Here is a 6,835-nt window from a genome sequence, read left to right on the forward strand (position 1 = left end):
TTGGACAAATGGAAGTCAAGTATTTTGGAACGGAGGGAGTACACAATAAAAAAATTAAGTTAGCACAACTAGTCTAATCCGAGAGCACAACCGAAGATTTGGTCGGGTTCTTCCTCCTTTTGCCGACACGTGGGACATCCAACATCCAGGTCGTGTCATGAAAGAAAATAGAGTGGTAGTTGAAGCCACGAGATGTGCATCTTGGGTTAAACTGTAAATAGAATCTTACTACTCTTGAGTAACTCCAAAAGCGGCCACCGAAGATCTTTATTGGATTTGTTTTTCATCACCAGCATGTCGAGGTGAAAGATGTGCAGGTTCAGTGGGTCCTCTTGCGTTTTCACTGACATGTGGGGCCGCATGTGAGCAAACAGACGATGGGCTCCGCGCGTACGCTGGCTGGCTGAGAAGAGAGATAGAGGAGGGTTGAGCACGGACTACAGGAAATTTGTTCTACGTAACTGATAAGCACATTTCATATATATAATTTTGGCATACAAATATACCATTTGTTGAGTTCTGACATTAATTTTTGCTATGAAATACTGAATATTTGAATGATAATCATATAAGAGCATGTTGACTAGTGAATTGTTTCTTTTGCAGAAAAGTGTGAGAAGGCACTATAAAATTCAAGATTCAGTCGATTGCCAAACGCGATGAGACTTGGGGCTGGAACGAGAGAACGAGGGACCTGAGCGAGAAGAAAAGAAGTATCCAGGGGCAAGCTAATGTTGGAGGATCATCTTGAGAAGAAAGGAAGCAGGAGGGCTAAAGTGAAAAAATGGCAGATCAGCGGAGATCAAAATCCCTAGACGCCCTGATTCCCAAATTGGGCCTGGCATATCCATCTCCCTCACCCCACCTTCTCCACCACCGGCCGCCGCCGCAGCCAGGACGGCGTGGGGCGTGCCACCGCTCCACCGCACCTCCACCTTCACCGCGCCCTCCATACACCACCATCCATCCACTCCATCACCACCTCGCGCCGCTGCACCATCCATCAGCGCCACCCCTTCACCACCATCACTTGCGCGCCCGACCAGACGAGGTGTCTGATCCCCCGCGCGCCTCCAATTGTTGTTGCTTCCCCCCTCATTCCTACTGCTGCTACTCCACTTCCTCTGCTCCCCTTCTTCTTCTCTGAATCTCGATGCTGCTGCTCTTCTTCCCTTGCCTCACTGCTCTTGCTCCTCCTCTTGCGCCGATCTGCTGCTCCTCTCCACGTCTCTGCTACTCCCTTTCCCTTCCTGCTGCTACCCTCTTATCCCCACTTCCTCTGATTCTTTGCCTCTTTTCTGAACCATAAAACTGCTTCTGCTTCTCTCCTCACGCCCCTGCTTCTTTCCCAACCTGCTGCTACTCTCTCTCTCTTTCTCTCTCTCTCTCTCTCTCTCTCTCTCTCTCTCTCTCTCTCAAATTTCTGTAACTTTGAGAAGTGTATTGTTCAGTACTTTGTAATATTCAGCATTGAGATGTTTTATTACATGTAATATTCAGATTTGTTAAGTGTAATATCCTACTATTTGCTTCAGTTTCGAAGTTCAATATCAATGCTTGATTAGTATGTCCTTTGTGTTGACTAGTTGATATCTTGTCACTTTGATAAATATTTGACCTGTTATACTTTGTTTAGTGAAACAGTATTCTTCATATGTCTTAGTATTGTTTCTTCCCTTTGTTCATGTATGATAGTTATATATGTGTCCTTGTCATATTATTCCCCTTTGTGTTAGTGTTTTAGATTCTCAAGTGTGATGAAAATACAAAAAAGACATTGAGTAAAATCTGATTCTCCCTTGTTGGTTATCTGCAATTTTGTTTGGTGACAAACATTGATAGTTTAGGTTTACTTTATGTTCTCATCATCTAAATTCTGTCCCCTACCTTTAGCCAGAGCATAGTTACCGTCGTCTAGTCCCTGTGGAGAACAAGACATCCGTAGTTTGGGGCATAAAAACCCCACTATACCTACAATTGATCAATTTTGGCGCCGTTGCCGGGGACTAGCGTCGAGTGATTGTGTTAGGCTATAGACTAGGTTTATTTTAGTTTCGTGTTTAATTCATCGTGTATTTCATTTTCTGCGTTTCTTTTATATTTTTTCATCGTTTTTGCTTCGGCTTATTAGGATACTAACATTCTGACTAGTATTTAGTGTTTATGAGTGTGCGTAGGAAATCTGAACTATTTACAGTTTGATTGATAGTTACACTTGGCGGAGATATGGCGATGCTTCGTGATGTTTGGATGCCAAGCAGCCAATGCTATTTCACAGGGCCACTTTGGCCGTCTTTTGAGGCGGAAAATTTTGAGCTAAAGCCTGGTCTTATTGCTTTGGTTCAACAACATCAGTTTGGAGGGTTGCCTAATGAAGATCCTTACGAGCACTTGCTCCGAGTCATGGAGTATTCAGATACAGTAAAGTACCAAGGAGTTCCTCAAGAAGCTATCAAGTGCATGTTGTTCACATTCTCTCTCCGAGATGGTGCTCGTGCTTGGTATCGATCCTTGCCATCAAGATCATTCGTTTGGAATGAGATACCACGAGCTTTCTTGGATAAATATTTCCCACTACACAAGCAGTCTGCAATTCGAGATGAGATCTTCAATTTCGTTCAGCGTGAAGGCGAGAGTTTGAATGATGCTTGGGAGAGATACAAAGCCTTATTCAGGAGATGTCCTAATCATGGGCTCGAGAGATGGTTAGAGCTGCAGATATTCTATAGAGGGTTGACTTCGGACACTCGAGCTTACATCGATATGCCAGCGGGTGGAGCTATTACAAACAAGACACTTGGTGAAGCTTTTCTGTTGATTGAGAACATAGCTTTCCACCAACTTCAGTGGTACAATAAGAATCCCACATCTGATTCATTGGTTTGCTTGCAACAAATCACTACACCTCAACCACCAATTCTTATACAAAAGCATGAGCCTCTATCTCAGTGTGACAAGGTTGAGCTTGCATGGATTATATTTGACGATGATGACACCATTCTAGTTGACACACACGCTACAGATCATCTGGATACTAGTGTTGGAGATTCAGTTTTGCATTGTGATGATTCTAACATGGATGAGCCAGAGCTGCAGTTCGTTGCTTTTGATATTGAGGAGTCACCTTTAGTTGATATTGATCATGTGCTGCTAGAGCCAGATATGGAGAAGTTCGCCTTTGATGATGTTAGCCGCATTGATTCTTCAACACTTGAGCCTGAGATGGAGAGCTTCATGGTTGATTATGGTGAGGTGGATTCAGATGTCAAGGAGTCAAGCTCTATTTCACTTGTTGACACGAATCCGGTGGAAATTTCTACTACCACACCTCACTTGGTATCTTCAATGGAGGTAGTCCTGAAGCTTCTTCCTAACTATGTCAGGTATGATCTCAGCTTTCTCGACAAGATATGCCATATCATGGATACTGCCTATGCACCATGTGACTTGTTGTTGATACATGTTCCTGACTTGCTCAATAGATATACTTATATGGTAGGGTACTCTATCGATGACTTAGAGGGCATTCTCTCTGTCACTTGTATTCGCTTGGTTGTTGAGTGTTCTTTCAGGTTGATGCTTGTGTACCATTTAGTGCGAGTTGACCGAGTTCGAGATGACATTCCCTGGGATCCTGGTGGATTCACGGCATGGTGATGAGGAGAAGCAATGGGCACATGCGAAGAGGAGTGAAGCTGGAGTAGGCATGGGGATAGAGAAGCAAAAAGAGAAGAGCTGCAGTTTAGAGAGCGTTGAGCGAGTGCTACTTCCTATATAAACCCGGTGAGTTGTTTCATGACCCGAATCTTAATATATCATCCATTGATACATGCTGAAATCATTTGATATTTGGGTTGCTTGAGCCATTTCTTAAATGTCGTCCCACTGAATTTTACCTTTGACATATGATGCTTGATGTGAATATGTGAACTGAATCGTGAATGCCTTGTAAACTAGTGATCTACATACTGCTTGCTTTGCTGAAATTAGTGAAAGTTATTAGTTTTGAGTGCTCAAATCCCTAGTACACTAGAAAACTTAATCATTTTCTGCTTTTACCTCGATACACCTAGATCAATAAGTGTCAGATGCTGAGTTTGTGCCTAATGTGTTCCCATTGAGAGCAATCACCTAACCACTATGGATTAGTATGCTATGTTCCCTGGATCGGTAGCATGTGAACCATACATGGAGAAGTGATGATTCCTATTTTTGTTCTTATGCGTTGTTCATTTAAGATAAGTAATAATGAATAAATAAGTCTGACTACCTACAGTAGCATGTCATGTTCCTGGGATCGGTGGCATGTGAAATCGGGTAAGCTTGGGCAGTAATTAATAATAAAAAAATGTAATTGTCGAACCAGGTGTATACCATGTTCTCGGGATTGGTGGTATGTTCCTTTGGGGAGACAGACAAAAAAACTAAACTAATAATTGGTCGATCCAGGTGTATACCATGTTCTCGGGATCGGTGGTATGTTCCTTTGGTGAGATCGATAAAATATTATCATTGCTTTACTTCTGTAAATAAGTGATTTGATCACAAGTTTATGTTCTTTTTTGTGCTCGGGATCATGCTCTCTTTAGGAACCTTTGGCACAATCATCATTTGAACTTGTTGATCCACCTTTATCATTGTAAAAGTTTAAAATGATTGAGTCTACTAGTATCCTATTGCTTTGTAGCACTCTTGACCATTGATTTGCACTAGCTAAGTCCAAAGCATGCATTGTTTAGAGATCTACTTCACTTGGCATTCTCTAGTCAGCTCACTGTTCACTGCCTAGCTCTTGTCATATGCCTTTACTTGAGGACAAGTAAAGATTTAAGTGTGGGGGAACTTGATAAGCACATTTCATATATATAATTTTGGCATACAAATATACCATTTGTTGAGTTTTGACATTAATTTTTGCTATTAAATACTGAATATTTGAATGATAATCATATAAGAGCATGTTGACTAGTGAATTGTTTCTTTTGCAGAAAAGTGCGAGAAGGCACTATAAACTTCAAGATTCAGTCGATTGCCAAACGCGATGAGACTTGGGGCTGGAACGAGAGAACAAGGGACCCGAGCGAGAAGAAAAGAAGTATCCAGGGGAAAGCTAATGTTGGAGGATCATCTTGAGAAGAAAGGAAGCAGGAGGGCCAAAGTGAAAAAATGGCAGATCAGAGGAGTTCAAAATCCCTAGACGCCCTGATTCCCAAATCGGGCCTGGCATCTCCATCTCCCTCACCCCACCTTCTCCACCACCGGCCGCCGCCTCAGCCAGGCCGGCGTGGGGCGCGCCACCGCTCCACCGCGCCTCCACCTTCACCGCGCCCTCCATCCACCAGCACCTCCATACACCACCATCCATCCACTCCATCACCACCTCGCGCCGCTGCACCATCCATCAGCGCCGCTCCTTCACCACCATCACTTGCGCGCCCGACCAGACGAGGTGTCTGATCCTCTGCGCGCCTCCAATTGTTGCTGCTTCCCCCCTCGTCCCTACTGCTGCTACTCCACTTCCTCTGCTCCCCTTCTTCTTCTCTGAATCTCGATGCTGCTGCTCTTCTTCCCTTGCCTCACTGCTCTTGCTCCTCCTCTTGCGCTGATCTGCTGCTCCTCTCCACGTCTCTGCTACTCCCTTTCCCTTACTGCTGCTGCCCTCTTATCCCCACTTCCTCTGCTTCTTTGCCTCTTTTCTGAACCATAAAATTGCTGCTGCTTCTCTCCTCACGCCCCTGCTTCTTTCCCAACCTGCTGCTGCTCTCTCTCTCTTTCTCTCTCTCTCTCTCTCTCTCTCTCTCTCAAATTTCTGTAACTTTGAGAAGTTTATTGTTCAGTACTTTGTAATATTCAGCATTGAGATGTTTTATTACATGTAATATTCTGATTTGTTAAGTGTAATATCCTACTGTTTGGTTCAGTTTCGAAGTTCAATATCAATGCTTGATTAGTATGTCCTTTGTGTTGACTAGTTGATATCTTGTCACTTTGATAAATATTTGACCTGTTATACTTTGTTTAGTGAAACAGTATTCTTCATACGTCTTAGTATTGTTTCTTCCCTTTGTTCATGTATGATAGTTATATATGTGTCCTTGTCATATTATTCCCCTTTGTGTTAGTGTTTTAGATTCTCAAGTGTGATGAAAATACCAAAAAGACGTTGAGTAAAATCTGATTCTCCCTTGTTGGTTATCCGCAATTTTGTTTGGTGACAATCATTGATAGTTGAGGTTTACTTTCTGTTCTCATCATCTAAATTTTGTCACCTACCTTTAGCCAGAGCATAGTCACCGTCGTCTAGTCCCTGTGGAGAACACGACATCAGTAGTTTGGGGCGTAAAAACCCCACTGTACCTACAATTGATCAGTAACCAGCACCTTGATATTCGCGTGTGGTTGTTTCTAGAATAAAAAAAGGATGTACCCCTACTTATGTTACTTCCACTACACCTAGCCTAAGGTTAGTAGGTGACCTTGCACTTGGCTCTTCGCCTCTTTCGGAAGTCAATGGTTCTACAGTAGTGCTTCTAGCAATCTGACTCCAAATGAACTACTGCACGTCCACCACTTGTAAGCAAAAGTTTCTCCTCGTGCTGCGAGCCACCGCGCACGCGTTGGCGAGGGAGAAGGCATAATCAAGCTTCTCGTTGTTCTGTGAGTTGACAGTACACATCAAAGTTATTTACTAGTAGTACGTAGTCTCTCCAAAAAAGGGCTGACCATGTCATTGCTACCATCTCGTGTTCCGTCGTTGAGTACATGCACTATTCACGTGCCATCGAGGAGAAAAAAATATTGCGTAGGTGCCATCGAAGTGCACGATTCACTTACG

The 6,835-nt window shown here is 43.3% G+C and overlaps 1 non-coding gene across 1 annotated transcript; it reads right to left on the reverse strand.

The window, feature by feature from the left end:
• Window positions 1-2,592: 2,592 nt before the first annotated feature.
• LOC123095256 (small nucleolar RNA R71) lies at window positions 2,593-2,696 on the reverse strand. The gene has a single exon (XR_006446155.1). It is a non-coding gene; the product is annotated as a small nucleolar RNA R71 (small nucleolar RNA).
• Window positions 2,697-6,835: the final 4,139 nt, after the last annotated feature.

Source organism: Triticum aestivum, chromosome 4B (genome assembly GCF_018294505.1).
Source record: "Triticum aestivum cultivar Chinese Spring chromosome 4B, IWGSC CS RefSeq v2.1, whole genome shotgun sequence".
Classification (NCBI taxonomy): domain Eukaryota; kingdom Viridiplantae; phylum Streptophyta; class Magnoliopsida; order Poales; family Poaceae; genus Triticum; species Triticum aestivum.